The sequence below is a fragment of the Eumetopias jubatus genome, unplaced genomic scaffold (genome assembly GCF_037043125.1).
Source record: "Eumetopias jubatus isolate StellerSeaLion01/CBP00866 unplaced genomic scaffold, mEumJub1_p1.0 scaffold_4, whole genome shotgun sequence".
Lineage (NCBI taxonomy): Eukaryota > Metazoa > Chordata > Mammalia > Carnivora > Otariidae > Eumetopias > Eumetopias jubatus.
Window position 1 is genome coordinate 27,326,994 of NW_028274810.1, and position 18,001 is coordinate 27,344,994.

The window sequence follows — 18,001 nt, forward strand, 5'->3', positions numbered from 1 at the left end:
TGAACATCAGTTCTCTGTAAAACGGAGATAACAGTACTAACTTGGCAGGGCTGTCATGGGGCATAAACCACATGCTTGTTGGACACTTAAAACAGTACTTGGCATATGGTGCACATTCAGTTAAGTTTCTGCTTCTACCATCATCCGTCCCCAGCAGCAAGAGGGCATGCAATTTCTGGGTCTGTCACCACTCCAGCCAAGGGCAACAAGACCACTGTCTAGCCACTAAGGCCCCTAACTCATCCCTGTTTACATTAGTCAACATTCACACATGCAGGCAGACCCCAGTGCAGAAACCTATCCTCTACCAGGTGACTATCCCTGTCATGCTCCTAAGTTCCTTACCAGCAGCCACCTGACCCGGCCCCTCACTTTATCCCCTCCTCAAACCCTTCCACTAGGCCCCCTGAGGCTGTTGCTCTATGAGCAGGAAACAGATCTCTATCCTTTGCCCCTCCTGTGTGTGCTCTTAAGACCACCCCCCTCCCCTGCAGCCCTCTCAGGTCATGGCTGCCTGGTCTCCCGTACTTTGGAGTCAGGAGGTGGCCCTATGTCCTCTTTGCTCCTCACAGTCTCCTTCAGGCACTAATCCTCTCATCCCCTGCCCCCCGTAAACACCCAGCGTGCTTTGGTCCTGCTATTTAGTTGTACCACCTCTCCCTCTCCTCACTGGTATTATATTCCAACCTCCTGGACGTTTCCGCCCAGTCAGAGACTTTGGTCCTGGTTCGCCGATGTCCGCAAGCCCTGATATCATCCTGAGTGACTTCTTATTCTGTCGAAGGCACAGGTTTCCTTAACAACTCAGTCCTCCTTTCTTCATGGGAAATGGCACCTCTTCCATGCCACCTCAACCACTCATGGACCTTTACTGTCCCTTACTCACTGTTTTTCTGCCTCCACAATAACACCACAAGTATTCCTCTGTTGACCTTTCCTTCAAGCGTGCTCAGTATTACAACATTTCGAGTCCACTGACTTCTTGGCTCGGTCTCAACCCACTAGCCCTTTCCTGTGTTTTACTTCCCTGTTTAATCAGCTTAGATCCTAGAGCCCATCATTTCAGTAATACTCTTACTAACACCCTACATTCCCTTTGCACTGCCAAGAGCTGGCAAAACTCCAACCCCGGAACTGCTCAACTATTTACTCAGCGATGAGCCCTAAACAATCAGAGCACTGTTGGGAAGTGTCACACACCAGAAGGGATTGGGGCTGGTGAGTGAGAAATGGCAGAGGGATCAGAGGGCCCTCAACACTGCGCGGCACTCCCACCGCACTGCCCCAGCGGACCGATCCTCTCACATGCCACCATTCATTTTCCAAGTCATCCCTACTTTTCAAACCTCTAACCACCCACCCCCATTTTCAACAGATAACCCCCATCTGACCTCACAAAAGAATAGAAGCCGACATAGGAAAACACGATCACACTGTCAACCACAAAAACTACCTGCGTCTTCATCCATCTGTCCTTCCGCCTCAGGTCAACCTCTCCAACTCGTGCACTTTGGATCCATCCTTTCTGGCTGCCTTGGGAATCCTCTGCTCCCCATGATCCTTTATTCTCTGCAACTAGACCTTTCTATTGGCTTTTAAACAGGCTCAAGTTCTCAGGAGAAACAAAAATCAACAAATCCACCACCTCTTCTTTAATCCGACAGTTTTCTCTCTTGCCCTCTCTCCCCCTCCCTCCACTCCCTTAAAGGACAAAGTTCTAGAAAGGTGTATCCATACGATCATCACTTCTCATCTCTCTTGATCTTTAGCCCACTCCATTCTTGGCCCCACCTTCATCACTCCCCTGAAATAGCTACCCCTAATGTCAGCAATGACTCCTCCATGTGGCCTGCATGTTACCTGAACTCTCAGAAACGTCAGACACTACCGACCACTTTCTCCTTGTAATATTTCCTTTCCTGTGCTTCCCTAACACCTTACTTCATCCTCTGTCCAGCCACTAAGTAATAGAATTCCCTAAGGCGCAATCCCAGACCCTCTTCTCTCTACTTGTTTCCTATGTGATTTCATCTATACCTGTGACATCAGTATCGCTTACATGCAGAAAAATCTCAAGTTTTAACTCTCCATCCCAGATGTCTCCTCCAAGCTCCTGATGTGTATAGCCAACTGCCTACTTGTCAGTACCACGTAGCATTTCAAAGGCATCTCAAACCAAGTTCATGACCTGACCCCTAAACTTGGTCCTCTTCTAGGTTCCTCATCTCAGTGAATGGTAGCACTATACCTCCAGATTTGACAGCCAGAACCCAGGAGCTATCCTTTAATAACTTGCTTTCTGTACATTCCTACTATGCCCCATAATCCAATCCACCAAGTTCTAGGGTGGAAGTCCCACTTCTTAAATAGCTTTCAAAAACATCCATTTTTTTCTACCTTATGACCATCACTTTTCTGGACTGTCTGCAAACCAGAAGACTATCTCCAAACAAACTGGAGAACTCCAGGGGAATCTTCATTAAAAGCTGCCTCTCATCATGTCACCTCCTCACCTACCCCCAACTTAAAACCTTCAATGGTTTCCAAGTGCTCTTACGAGGACTCTACTTTTTCCAGCCTCAACTGTCAGTTATAGCTGCAATTTAAATGAATGTTTCCTTCCCCCAGTGAAATGTGAGCCCCATGAAGGTGGGAAACATGGACATTTTTCCCCTTACCACTGCGTCCCCATACCTAACACTGGCCTGCCGCACAGCATGTGCTCAATACATGTTTATTAAACAAAATGATGGTAACAGGCATTCATATTCTCACATGGGCTTTCCATTCTGCTAGTATCTGTTCAGCAAGAGGTCCCTCATTTTGCAGTATAGTCAGAATACTGGAAAAAAGAATACTCTAAACTGACAACCCTTGTATTATAGCATGAAAACATATTTACTTCAAAAGGATCCTCACCTCAAATGTCCAAGAGCAAGGAATACTGACCAATATTATAAAGTGAACTAATATTGAATACGTGTTTTTGTCCATCTGTATTGCTCTAACAAAATACCACAGACTGGGTGGCTTATAAACATCAGAAATTTATTGTTGCGCACAGTTCTGGAAGCTGAAAGTCTGAGATCAGGGTACCAGGGGCATGGTTTGGTGAGGGCCCTCTTCCAGGTCATAGAATTCACATGGCAGAAGGGGCAAGACAGCTCAGTGGGGTCTCCTACAAGAGCTCTAATCCCACTCCTGAGGGCTCTATCCTCATGACCTAATCACTTCCCAAGGCCCTATCTGCTGCTACCACCACCTCTGGGGGTTGGATTTCAATATATGAATTTGCAGGGCGGGGTGGGGGGGGCGGCGGGACACAAACATTTAGATCATAGCAGCAGCATATATGGTTTCTCCATCCCAAACTCCTTATAACAAATGGTATGTGTTCAAAGGTTTCATAATAATTACAATCTGCACTGTATTTTCATACTCTTATCAACTACATAAGTAGTTATTTATTGATTTAGCTACATCAGTAGGTCTAACATTTTCAAGTGTTTTAAAAGTCTCTATTTGCAAACTGAAAGCTATTTCTAAATGAACACACACTGCAGAAAATATCTACCAAACCAAACAAACAACCCTATCAAAAAAGTCACACCTGCACCTCACCCAATCATTCTAGGTTTTGAGGTTTTTTGTTTTTGTTGTTTTTGTTTTTTAAGATTTTACTTATTTGAGAGAGAGCCAGGAAGGGGGTGGGGGGAGGATCAGAGGCAGAGGGAAAAGCAGGCTCTCCCCTGAGCAGGGAGTCTGATATGGGACTCAATCCCAGGACCCCAGGATCATGACCCGAGCCGAAGGCAGACGCTTAACCGACTGAGCCACCCAGGCGCCCCCATTCTGGGTTTTGTTTGCATTTTCATATGGGTGGTACACTGCAATTAACTGTTAAATGCTCATGAAACATCAATAATTAACCAGAGACAATAAAACCCCCCCTCAGTAAAGGATAACTATCACACTACCCACTCTTATCTTTTTATTCATGTGAAAACCATTAAACATCTAATCAAATATGTACAGAGCTCTCAACTAACTACCATTATAGTTTTTGGGTTTTATTGTCATTACTATTATTTTAATTCTGTATTGAGAGCTATATGAAAAAGTCAGGAAGATTATGTGCAGAAAACATTCCACCTCTTTTCCTTTTCTGCGCATCAAGTTCAAGAACCATTAGCACTGGGGCGCCTGGGTGGCTCAGTTGGTTAAGCGACTGCCTTCGGCTCAGGTCATGATCCTGGAGTCCCGGGATCGAGTCCCACATCGAGATTCCTGCTCAGCAGGGAGTCGGCTTCTCCCTCTGACTTTCTTCCCTCTCGTGCTCTCTATCTCTCATTCTCTCGCTCTCAAATAAATAAATAAAATCTTTAAAAAAAAAAAAAAGAACCATCAGCACTAATGTGAAAGTCTACGGGAAGCCAGCTACGTAAAAGTCAACTTCCATAAATCCTCCAATATTCATGGCACTGCTTTTTAAACAGAAGCAATGGGAAGACTAAACCAGGCAAGGCTACGGAACCCTATATTACTATGATTAAATCACACTCCCTTTCTCACAGATATGATGTTACTTAAGGTTTAACAAGGAACTGCTCATGATGATAGCAAGGATTTCTCGTTCCTCCCTGTCACTAAGGGAATCCTTTATATTTTTCCCATTCCTTCACTCCTTTTTCTTCCAAGAGCACATAACAGAATTCAAGTTGAAGAGACACTGTTTGATTCTGTCTGTTACACACCCTGGCAATGCAAGGGACACCTCCCTGAAACAATTTTTTTGGATTATAAATCATTTTAATGATAAAAAATAAAATATTTAAGGTTACATATTCATACATTTCTAACTGGTCTTTATTTTCCCCACCATCCTATGTAATAATTACAATCATGGCATGTATGAACAGGAGGGAGGCTGAAATTCTGTTCCCCAAACTGGCGCTGTTTGAGGAACCCACTCAGCGACTGTGGGGTGGCCCCATCTTGCCACAACTCAGAGAACTGTTGTAACAGCTAATTCACATTGCCATGGATCTGTCTCCTTACATCCTATGCTAAATGCCTTCAAGATCCTTCTCTGGTCCCTCTCATCCAGTGTTTTTCAAATGTTCATATCCCAGAGCTTCTCCCTCCCCCTCTCACATGTACACAATACCTTCTCCATATATATTCTTATTCCAACTAGTCAAGACGATTCTGTAGTCTTCCCTTTTACAGTTTGGTGGTGGTGGTGGTGGGTGGGTGGGTGGGTGGGTGGGTGTGTGTGTGTGTGTGTGTCGGGGGGGGGGGGAGGGCGGAGGGATTGGTATTTTTTCACACAGCCCAGACTCCCCACCAAGACATTCTGGCACAGTGTGTGTGTTAGGTGGGGGGAAGCATTATCCCAGCTCCTTAAGCTCTCCCTGAGAATTCCTGCTCTTTCAAGAAATAATTTCTCTCCTTGGTTTCCCATAGCACTTGATCAGGTCTCCCTTCTATTACAGGTATTTTTAATTGGGATTTTTTTTTTTTAAGAGATTTTATTTATTTATTTGACAGACAGAGATGCAGCGAGAGAGGGAACACAAGCAGGGGGAGCGGGAGAGGGAGAAGCAGGCTTCCAGCCCATGCAGGGCTTGATCCCAGGATCTGGGATCATGACCTGAGCCGAAGGCAGACGCTTAACGACTGAGGCACCCAGGCGCCCCTTTAATTAGGGTTTTAATAAAACATTTATTCTTATTTTCCTAGCTTATGTTTTATTTACACTTTTTACACGTTCTGGCTACTAACTTAAAAATAAATAAAATTTAATTTAATACCGTTAATCTGTGCTGTGTCAACTTTTTAAGATTTTCTGTCTTATTTACATTTTTTTATTTCATTTTACATGAAATGACTCTCTGATACGGGATTTGTTTTTATAATGCCTACCAAGAGGTGTGGCTGCAAGGGAGTGGCGGTGGGAAAAGGCCACCTTCCCCCGCTCTCCCCACTGCTCTGCTGGCACCTGACCCCCAACGCACCGATAATTCTCCCCTTAGAAATTCAGTCCATTTTCTAGGACCTTAAGGCTCAGAGTACAGAGAGCACATTTTATTGACTTTGTAAACGTTTCCTAGCATCTCACCCCACTTAAAACTTTCCTAAAGAAGTTTGTGTTTTGCAAACCTAAGAGTGCCAATGACAGCCACTGGATTTTGGTTAAATCAGAATGCCTTAAGCCAGGAGACAATAGTATTTGGAAGATCATACACATATAGTACTTGACACAAATAATAGGCGGTTGGAAGCGTGTACAATTTGAGGGCCCATCTTTAAGGAAATCAACATTTCAAACACAACACACTCCCCAAGCCTCCGAAGAGGTTAGTGAGGAGCCCGACAGCTGACGCAGAGGCCAGATGGCACTGTGTCACCCGGGGGATTTGGGAAGAGGAACGAGGTTCTGCAGCCAACCTCTACCCAACCTCCGATGTCCTTACTTCCCTGCAATTCCCTTCCTGGAAGAAGCCTCTTGGCTTGGGACATCTCTTGGCTTTCTGCCAACACTGTGAAATCAAGGAAAAGCTGGACAGAGCAAGATTTTTCCAAATATGTTTTGTTTTTTCTCTAAAGGAATCACCGCCGAGCAAGCTGGGAAATCAGAACCTACGGAGACAGGGAGGTCCTTCTCACCCTTGAACTGTCGACCTGATGACCCCTGAGATAGTCCCGGGGATGCAGGAAGTGCCTGAAACAGGACAAGCCTGCCTGCCTTCCACGTCTCTCTCTTTTTGCCTGCTCTCCACTGGTACCAGCCCATGATTTCAAATAGCACTGAATAGGTTAAAAGACTGAAAAAACAATTCAGCAAATTTCTCTCACCTGTTCAGTCTTAAAATGCATTCCATTCAACTACAGAGAAACCTAGAATCAAATCCTGCTCCCAGGATTTGTCAAGTGGTCACGGGCAAGAAGAGTATGACCTTTCTGTCTTACAAGTCCTATGAAAGGGGATAAGAATGCCTATGTTGCAAGACGGTTGTCTGGCTTGAGTGAGATGAATTAAATGCACCAAACGCAGGGCTTGGCACATGTAGCCACTTGTGGTAATTCCTTGCTACTGTGACATTGCCACTCCTGTCACCCAGAGGTGGAGTCTATGCGCCTGCTCCCAGGAATCTGGGCTGGCCTTGCCACCTGCTGACAAGTGATGAGTAGGAGAGAGGCTGTGAGGGTCCTGGAGCCTCACAGTGGGCCTCAGAAGACCTAGCAACACGCTTTTGCTTGCTTGAGCGTTGCTCTACACCTGAAAGAAACAGCTCTAGTCTACTGGAGCACGAGAGATCACCTAGAGAACTGAGATGCCCAGCGGACAGACAGCACTCAGTACAAGCCACCAGCCACGATGGAAAGCCCACTCCCATCTTCCAGCCCAGTGCACCCTCCAGCTGAATGCAGCCATATGAACGAGCCTATCACCAGCAGGGTAACTGCCCAGCCACACACAGAATTCTGAGAAATAAAAAATCATTGTTTTAAGCCACTAGGTTTGGGGGTGGTTATTCAGGAGTACATCAACACATGACTCAATAAAGGATAGCACTTGTTATCACCACCTTTTCCTAACCAAGCAAGGTTACACCCATCTCTCAAATGGTACCAAGTCACAGAGGGATAGGATGTTCGGTATCCGAAGCAATGTGATCATTTCCCCCTTCTTTTAACCTACGGCCTAGGGGCCCTGCAGCTTGTCTACACTTCTGATCTGATTGGGAGATATGGTAGCTTAAATGAGAAGAAGCCAAGGAGTTTCTAAATTCTCTCTGTGACCTTTCATGCTGTTCCATAAGGGCCACTTAAAACCCTACCAAGGTACACTGAGAGTGGTTTCTCTTCTCTTCTGATATCTTCCCGTAAGATTGCCTTTGCCAACTGCACTGTTTCTCAATAAACATGATATTTACCAGCCTGATGATATCTGTTTGACACTTGTCAGGCAGCCAAAAAAATCTGAACACAGTGACATTTTTCCCTGAACTGTTTCTCAGGCTATGAGGTGATGTGCAAAACAATCACATGAAGCTTTGGGTGACCTCAAGGTTAACATTTACTACAAACCTCAAGTTTAAATTCAGGGTAGGTCCTGTAAAAGTACCTCAGCTTGACCCTCAGACTTGGGAATAAAGAACTGTTCTGGGACAATGCTCCGAGGTTAAGACTTGAGTGAATGTGGCCATGGAAACAGAGACCCAGGTGGCTCATGAGACTTGAACTTTCCCAGCTTCACAAAACAGGCCACACTGCCCCAACCTGTAGATCTCGGAGTCCTGCTGACACTCTCCTATGTTACAACCTGGTAATAACGGAGAGCTCGGAGATGCTCTCAAGATTTCTTGGAATGGTGGCTCGGAGCCTTTCTCACTGGTGGAGCTCATCAATGTGAACACATACCATCCTTCCTGCAGGGCCCAACTACAGACTTGTGCATGTGTGTTTTCATTCGTTGTTACAGTTCTGATACATTAATGCCATGTAAACATCCTCACTTCTTGGAGGTGGCTGAGGGGATGGGTGAAATGGGTGGAAAGGGGAACTGAGGAGTGCACCTGTCGTGACAAGGGCCAGCTGATGTATGGAAGTGTTGAATCACTACACTGTACACCTGAAACTAGTATGACACTGTATGGTAACTGGAATTTAAATAAAAACTTTAAAAAAAAATAAGCAAACATCCTCACTTCTTGCTTTGTAAGTTGCTAGCCTAGAAATCCTGGGCAAGTGGGTTCTACTCATAGAAATTCTACTAAAATGATATATTCTGTACTACCTTATAGAAAAAGAAATTGTCTAAGAACAATACCAGATTGCTGTTTTCATCTGTCCTCTTAAAAGCTCTCTGTGGATTAAACCCATGAACTTCCCCCTCACCCTAATGACCTTTCACTGAGGACTGCCAAGGCATGATACCCCTGACTAGCACTGAAGAACATGGTACGAAATGGCATCATAAGGCAAGATCGCTAGTTTTGCTGTACAACACTGGGTACGTCGTTGAGAATGCTGGCCATTGCAAACGCAGTGTTCTCTGCCTGAAAATCTGAAGGAGAAATTCCTCTCACCTCCTAGAATCAAGAATAGATGGATTTCTCCAATTTGGTTTCTCTTCGGGACACCCTGAAGCTCGTTGTGGACTCCTTGCCTCTTCCCTTATGCTGCTGGAACGCTTGCAACCAGAACTTCAAAGTACACTAACCAACCTCGGTCATAACCCCATCTTATTTTCCTTTGGCTTATTTTTCTTTCTCATCCTAAATTTGCTGTAACTTGTCCTACTGTATGCATCTTTGTAAGCCATCCCAAATCACTTTTGGATTCAGGTAGGGTATAAATAAAACTAAAGATATTATATCATCATGCCTAGTTCTCCTACTCCAGATGGTGAGCTCTTGTCAGCAAGGGCTGTGCGCTGCCCCACTATGAAATCTGTATAGTGTCCAGTGCTATCCTTTTACTGCTGAATGAATATCTGGAGAATTAAATGGTAGAATAAGTAAATTTTGATAGCACTATGTTAACTGAATTATAAAATAAGCAGTATAGCTGATGACTTTATCTTTTATTCTCAAAACATGAATGTGTCAAAGGAGGCAGGCAGATGGGTGTTTACTACAACATTAGAAGCAACTCTCAGGGCCACTGATAGGGGAATGATTACATATGCTGGTGCAGTCACACTCTCATAGGCTATACAGACATTTGAATAAACAAGATGAGACAGAAGGGCATTCACCCATCACACACTATGGGGTGAAAAAAAAAGAGCAGGCAGTGAAATAATACATTTTTCATAAATACCTAACTGCCTTTTTTGGCATTTGTACAGAAGAAGGGCTATACCCCCAAACTGCTAACTGGCTATATTTGGAAGTGAAATCAGGGGAAATGGTAGCCGGAGAAAGGGGAAGAAGTGAACTGTCATTCTCTTGAGTATTGGTTGTTTTCATGGTTTTTCTTCATGTTATTTGTAACAAGAAAGTTCCACTTTTGTAATTAAGAAACAAAAAACGCTGAAAAAAAACATGTAGAGACTTCAGGTTATAAAGCATTCTTGAATCCTCAAAATGTCTACTGTCTCAAGGGTTTGGTGGGGAGATAATAAGCTGGGATCCTCCAAACAAGCGGTCTTTGTTCCGTGGCAAGGCCTTCCCTAAGAGCAACTTGGCCTCCCTTCCTTAGAACCTTCATCCTGCCATGGATTCCTCCACAAAGCAGGGAAGAAATTGATCTGTTTAGTGACATATGTACAGGTTTTTAAAATATGAAAAGGCAAAAAAATTTTCTCAATCAGAACACAGCTAATCTTTACAAGTCCTTAAAACAGCATATAACAAATTATAAAACATTTAAATTCTTAAGTGTCTCAATGTTTTCTTACATGTATTAGAGCAAAACACATTAACTGAGCAAGACTAGTTTGGGGAATTATGTCCCTAAAATGTTAACACTTTAAAGGGGGAGGGTTTAATTGTTCTAAATTTTTCACCAAATGAGAATTCCTTCTTCCCCCATTCCACTCAATAAATACCTAACAAATAGGGAGAAGTTTTCTAGGCCTTCAAAATGTACTTCTGGAAGGTGTTTTTTTTTAAGCCTAACTGGAGAAAACGAATTAAATTAACTTGACCAAGACAGATTCTCCATGTCCCCAAAATGTAAAAAATCCCAAATCAAAACCAATGTATAAACCCATCAATGGACAGTTATTTCTCAGGTGGCCACGGCAGGATGCCGTGGACACCAGCACAGCACAGGCAGGATCCCAACACCGGATTCTACTGGAATGGTCAAGCGGACCCCGGTAAGCCCGAAGCTCAGAGATAACATCAGAGAAAGCACTAGATATGTACAGGACAGCCGAGGAGAAGGAACGTGAAGCACTGAGAACATCTCACCTAAGGTAAGAAAGTCAAACAAACCAAGGATGGGTCAAAGGGAGGATCTGACCAGGCAGAATGTGGATGATAAACACAAGCAAGTAAACAAGCAACACCAGTGAACTAACACCTGTGCACACTGCCCTCCACGCTTTGTTGTACCTGCTCACTGGTGACGGTGCCAGGTGTATGTGTCAGGGGTTAATTGTTATGAAAAGGCAATCAAAGGCATGCAGATAAACTCTGCCCTTGATTAACTCCAGGGCATGGTTACTAGAAATTAGCTCAAGGATGCTGCCTCACCTATTTCCCCAAGAAGCTTTTTTGGCGATCCCCAAGACTATGAATAAGGATTCCAGTCTGATGGTGAAAAAAGACATCTAAGGAAGCTTTGATAATCTAACCCTTTTACACAGGGTAAGGAGAATACGTTTCCAGTTCTCTGTAAGACAGCTAATTTCCTAATGAGTTTCATCAGCAATGGGGTTTTGCAACAACACAACCCATCCACTTCTATAAGAACTTCTCAAAGCTATAAGGGGAGTTATGAGCCCCACACACTGCACTATGAGCCCCTCTGTTCCCCATCCAGCTGACAAAAGTGGACATGGCCTAATTCCACCAGCCAATGTGTTCTGGATTCACTTGTCCTCTTTAACCTACAGAGAAAAATCTGCTCTAAAGACACTGTTTTCAAATCCAAGTTTACTCCTTCCACGCTTCCTTTTTCCTCAAAGCCAACTATTCTGCTTTGAAGTGAACAGAACCGGTAGGAGGAAGTTCCCTCTTTGCACCTGTCCGTCCAGCTGCCTTCACTAACGTGAGTCCTGCACCCATGTGACACCAGACAAGTTCCCACACTCCCTCCTGTCCCCACCCACAGGGGTCCAGATTTCCCAGTCAATTCTATGTTCCCCTCCAGCATCTCCAACCTGAATGTGACCTGTTTATCCATTAGGCAAATGAGTTCCAAACAGTGGACTCTGATCCACTAACAAATGAGGATTTTTGAGAACACTGAATAGGAACAGAAAGCACAGAAACAGAAAACAGAACACTGTACACAGTAAGGGTACATATTGTTTCATGAAAAGGATTTCAGATGTACTTTAACTTATGTCCTGGGTCACGGTGCAAAAACCCATTTCGTACTGTGTTGTACAATCCAAAGACGTTTGAAACACTGCTTTAGACAAGCCTTTGTCCCCTTAGTCAGACTACCCCCTCGCTCTCGGTCCCACTGCTCTGCAACTCCCTTCCTCATGCTGGCGCAAGCTCTGAACAGACTTCCAGCTGTCTTCTTCACCCGCTGTTCTCACAAACCTTGGCCTTTTACAATGATTCACAAGCTCCTTCTCATGTATCCAAAGGACTGCCTTCTCCTTGAACAGACTAATGTTTTGAGAAAAGAAAAAATCCTTTGCTATTCCTGCCTTCTTTTCAGGTCTGGGATCTGCTTGCAGAACATCCAACTGTCTCACTATGAATAACAAACCTCAGAGCAGTAGGACTCCGCTTCTTTGTATGCTACCTTTCATCTCCAACAAGAAAAAACACCACCAAAGTCACTTGCACAATGCCTTGGGTTTTCTTACAAAATTAACCTCACTTTCCTGATGGAATGCATTCTCTGGTGTCATACATTCAGTGCCTGATACCAGTGCCAGGTAAATACAGCTCAGCCCGAGTGGTGAGTTAAAGTCTGGTTCCCATCCTCAAGAACAGATGGTTACCCCACCTCCATATTGCCACCTTCTTCCTCTTGCAGGGCAAAGGGAAGGAGGGAAAGCACAGCAAGGTGGCTGTACACGCGTGGTGGCATCCTTTCCTCTCTCAAGGACGAGGGCACAGGCTGTCCAGCACAATTCCACCCCACCCCCGCTTCTGCCCTCCCTTGTCCAACCGCCCACAATTCTCACCCAGACAATTAATTCATTCTCTTCCTCCACAGAAAAACTCGTTTTCTGTATCTTCCTGTAGACTGTTCCGTTTACTTTTTCAGCCAAAAGGACTATCCTACTTTTTAACCTTCCAAGAGATATCAAAGCTAAACGGAGCCTTCATCTGTAGGATATGGGACACTAATCTGAGAAGGGAGTGGCCGAGACTCTGAGGTCTAAAGGCTGCTTCTGCAACCCGCTTGGTTTCCCCTCACATTTGGGACGCCAGCTTTCAGGGTGGGACATAAACACAGGGTGGGCCTCTTTTAGAGAGGCCCGGGGAGGAGAGAGCTGCCCTAGACTCAGAAGGGCAAGAAACACGCTCTGAGGGAACTAGAGAGAAGGGGAGGTCTTATCTAGGGCACATTCCAGAACTGGCCTGGAAGCTCCACTACTAGTCCCTTTCCGCAACCCAACCCCTGTCCCACTTCCTAGTGGGGCATACAGGGCTCCTTCACTACCTCTCTGGTTGCCCCATTATTAGGCAGGCCCTCCAAACCTCCGAAGTCACCATGTCCTCCTCCCTACTCCTTTGCTGGGAACGCTTTTCATCCACCTAGCACGGAATCAGGTCTCTGGTAACTCCTGCTCCCAAGGCCTCTGTTTACCTTGGTGATCAAATCAGTCTCTCTCCGACGGAGATTTCGGAGAAGGAAGGAAAAGAGAGGCCACCTCTTGCAGCCATACTCCAGGGTCTACTGAGAAGACCCAGCTTCTTTGGGTTAGCTTTGGCCCTTGACCCCTGCCATTCCTAGGCACCTCCAAGCACACAGCTTTAGTTGAAAAGAGCCATGATTCTTTCCAACAAAGTCAGAGGCTTAGAGTTAAAGGAATAGGAACAGAAAGCTCATAGAGTAAAGAATTATGACTGCCTGAACCGCTGAATGCCAGGTGCCCAGCTCCAGACAGGTAAAATTTGTACAAGATCACACAGTAAGGATTCCAGCGCTGGACGGAGGTTTGGTGGCAAAAGGAGTTGCGGGGTAGAAAGGAAAGAAGCACTCTGTAAATATTTTTCTGGATCATCTGATGGCACAGGAGTGGGGAGGTGGCAAGTCAGCTGAAGTCCACCATTCCCGGAGCCATTCTTTCCAATTGTCTAGCATGGCAGGAGTCCACTTTTCTAACTTAGCGCCATCCCTACAATTTAACAAAAAGATTAACACAGGGAAAAAAAATTCTCTACTTCCCACTTAGAGGGGAACTGAGATACTCTGTCACATTACCTTAACCGGCTACATAAAGATGAGCGGCTTTGCAACCTATACCATGTGCTCACACAGCAGTATCTCGCTCAACACACACAGTCCAAGATCGATTTTTCCCAACTTCATTTACCACTGAGTGAAGATTTTACTAAAATGACGGCTTGTTTCCAGCTTCACACATCAACCCCTAATATCCACACAAACTCTCCCATCTTGTTCTCAAACGGGTATCGGATTCATTTAAACACTGTCAAACATCAGTCTTTAGGAACAATTTTATCATTTCACATAAGAATGTGTGCTACATTAACACTCACATGTATACAACGGAGAAAAAAAAATACTGGCCAGCAACGGTGACCCTTTAATGAACTTCGACAACTCAAAGTACTTTCAGAGAGGTTTTCCCACCCTCTTGGGGCTGTAGCAAAATGCGCGCGTTACGGATCCCATTTCATGGCTGGGTAAACCGAGGTTCTCGGTTTAATAAACTTGGTGGGGTTACAATGGTAGAGCTGTAAATAGAGCCCAGTCCCTTTCCTACTAGTCTCTTCAGCATGAGGTGGCTAAAAATGGGACGCACTTGAGAACTACAAGGGTGAATAAAAGCGTCTTGTTTTATTTAGTTGGGGGGAGGTCGGAGAGGGGGAGACTTACCCACTTGATGCACCTGATTGTGTACCGGCCTCTGACAAGAAAGCTTTCCCTGGCTGCCCCACGCACCCACCCCTTTGAGCTGAGACCCGGGAGGCTCCCCGGGCAGACCCAGCAGCACGAATCGCGCACCTGGGGGCGCGAGTGGAACACCGGGCGTACGGGCGGCGCGGGGCCCCGGGCCCCGGGACACAGTCAGCGCCGCAAGCGGCGCAGGAGCCCGCGGGGCCGGGAGGATGCTGCGCGGCCGCACACACCTGCTGCAGCCCGCCCCGGCGCCCCTGGCCGCCTCCCGCGCTCGGGACGCCCACCCAGCTCCGGGCGCCGGAGCCCGCGGCCGCGCTAGGCCGGGGGCGGGAAGCCGCGGCGCCCCTGCCCGAGGGCTGTGCTCGGCGGCACGGGGGAACCGCGGCGCAAAAGCGAGCCCGCCCTTTTCCCCCCGAACCCCCTTCAAACAGCGTCACCTGTGCCGGGTCCCGGGGCGACTCGCACGCGGGCGGCGGCTGCACCGGGCCGGGGAGGGCGACGGGTGGTTACAGAAGCCTGGTCATCCGGCCCGGCCTGAGAGCTGGCGCCGGCCAGAGTCGCCCCGCAAGATGCTCGGCGGGAGCCAGGGGAGCCGCGGGGCCCCGGGCCGCTGGGAAGAGCAGTCACAGAGACTACAGCTACCGCCGCGGCCGCCGCGCCCGCCCGGACTGCGGGTTCGGGTTACCGCAGAGCGGCTCCTTAAAGGGGCCGCGGCCGCTTGGGCTCCGGCACCGGCTCCCGCTCCGGCTCGCGGCGGCTGCGACCCGCGGCCAAAGTGGGCGGGGCCCCGAGGCCAGCTGTAGGGCCGACCTTCGCGTGCTGGGACTGGGGTCCCGGAAAGGGCTCAGAAACGGGAACCCACAAGGCGGGCTGCGGTGGGATCCTGGAAGAACACACCTCGCCAGGGACAGGGCGTGCGGCTCCTCCGCTTCGCAAAGCAGGGAGCAAAGCTGCAAGTGAGGGGAACGGTCCGAGTCCGCCTCCGCAGCGGCCAATACCTGGGCTCGCCACGTAACCGAAATTCTTTTCAGATTATGAATTTATATTAACAGAAAGGTGAAAAGGCAATTGCAGATTTTTCATGCCACGTCTGACTTGGCCAAAGCCAAGTCCGCCCCGTTCTTGCTAGGGGTTGCAGGTGCAGTCCAAACTGGGTAGGGGGCGTGTGTGAAAGAGGCCCGTTCTCTTGCAGCAGCCTCCTCCGGATCCCTGAAAAACACCCTAGAGTGCACTAGCACTCCACCTACATATAACGCCCGGAGCCCCTCTGCTGTCAGGGTGGGGAAATAGGATTTGATTTTTGGTGCTGGCAGAGAATTCCAAGTCGCCCAATGCACAAAGTTTGCCATTCAATAGTAGCTCTTCTGACCTGCTAAGTACAGCCTCAAAAACCTGCAAATGTTCTGCATTAACATGATGGAATTGTTTTGAATAAAACAATGAAGAGGTATATTTAGGCTGTTACAATTTGCGAAAAGTAATCACAAATACTTTTTTTGGAAAGAGGTGGGTTCTTATGTTAATTAGTAGGCACCACCTTAATAATGTAGGGCAGTTATTTTTAAGAAACGCCTATCAGTGGAGCTAATATGTTTTACCTAATATTTACATGCACACAAATACACGTTAGCTAACCGAACCTCACTGAGGTTCAATTTCTTCATCTATAAAATGGGGATAATAATTCATAGTTACCCCTGAAGACCCCAGTCTTGGCAAATGTACCTCAGACTGACCTAGAAAGACAGAACCTATTTTCCCCTACAGGGATGGCAGCCTGCCTGCAGTCAAGCAGGGCAGAAGATCCTGCAGGCCCCCAGTGCATATCTCCTTTTTGTACCCAAGATTCTCAGGAGTGCCCCTTGACCACCAACCCGTCCCATCATACTTGCTTCACACAGTCCTCAACAACTTCGGTTTGCCCCACACCTGCCTTAAGCATTCGTGTGCTAGATCATAACGCTACAGAGGCAGGCTGTTTGTGCGTGCACACCTGTGGAGTAAGCCCTACATGTACAGATTCCACATGTCCTCTGGGGACTCTGCCTCAAGGTATCACCTCCAGATCCTCCCCTCTGCTTGTCTCCAGTGGCTGATAGTTGCTCTGTTTTTTCTTGATAAATGCACCATCATTATATGTTTAATATGCATATTTTCTTAACACCCACAGCAGCAGCCAAAGCCAAGTAAACCCACAAAAAAAATCCACTCTATACTCTATGTCCCACTATATTCCTTCATGTCAGGCCTCTACAAATGCACCACCAAAGCTGCAGGATTGTTGCGAGATTATACACAGCATGTAAGTGAATACATCAAGGACAAGGCCTGAGATAAGGAAAGGAATTCAGTAAACAGCAGAATTTTGAAACTTTTAAACTAATCAAAACTCAATGACCTTAGGAGGTAGAAAACTCTATAAATTGCATTATTTTTCTTCAAAATTGTAATGCAGCTTAATTTCTTTAAAAATATTCATTTCATTATTCACATTTAAGTCTCTAATTATTCTTAACTTTGTTTTACCAATCCTCTCTTTCCAAGGACAGTTCCCCCAAATTCCGTTCTTTACTGTCTTAAGTTTTTCTGCTTGTGAACTGTGAGGTATCAAAGCTGAACTGCACTCCTTATACATTTGTTCACTGAAACAGTTCAGAGAAATGAAAATTATTTATGTTTCTTTAAAAAGAGAAAAAATACAAAAATTTTTGAGGCAAATTTTCCTGATAAAAAAATGTTTTGCATATGCTCTAGACAAGCATATGGTTTATTATATTTGTTCCTCTCTATGTACCTTTTTTCTGTGTGTTGAGTTTTTTTTAATTCCACTATGATTAACATACAGTGCTATATTAATTTCAGGTGAGCAATATAGTGCCTCAACAACTAAATACATTACTCATTGCTCATCATGGGTGTACTCTTAATCCCCCTCACCTATTTCACCCATTCTCACACACACACAAATATATACACACACCATATCTCCTTTATCCATTCATCTATCGAACATCTGGGTTGCTTCCATAATTTGGCTATTGTAAATAATGCTGCAATAAACATAAGGGTGCACGTATCTTTTCAAATTAGTGTTTTCATACTCTTTGGGTAAATACCAGTAGTGGAATTACTGGATCATACGCTAATTCTATTCTTAATTTTTTGAGGCAACTCCATACTATTTTCCACAGTGGCTGCACCAAGTTTGCATTCCAACCAACAGTGCACAAAGATTCCTTTTTCTAAAAATCCTTGTCAACAC

The 18,001-nt window shown here is 45.8% G+C and overlaps 1 protein-coding gene across 7 annotated transcripts in view; it reads right to left on the minus strand.

Moving 5' to 3' along the window:
* TLCD4 (TLC domain containing 4) overlaps positions 1-18,001 on the minus strand; it is a 98,013-nt gene that overhangs the window by 49,759 nt on the left and 30,253 nt on the right. The window contains exon 1 of one of the 7 annotated variants that reach the window (XM_028102034.2): positions 15,177-15,458. The exons of the other annotated variants lie outside the window; for them this stretch is intronic. The gene's annotated coding sequence lies outside the window, so the exon portion shown is untranslated. Of the gene's footprint in view, positions 1-15,176; positions 15,459-18,001 lie in introns of those variants that run through there. 7 annotated transcript variants of the gene reach the window in all.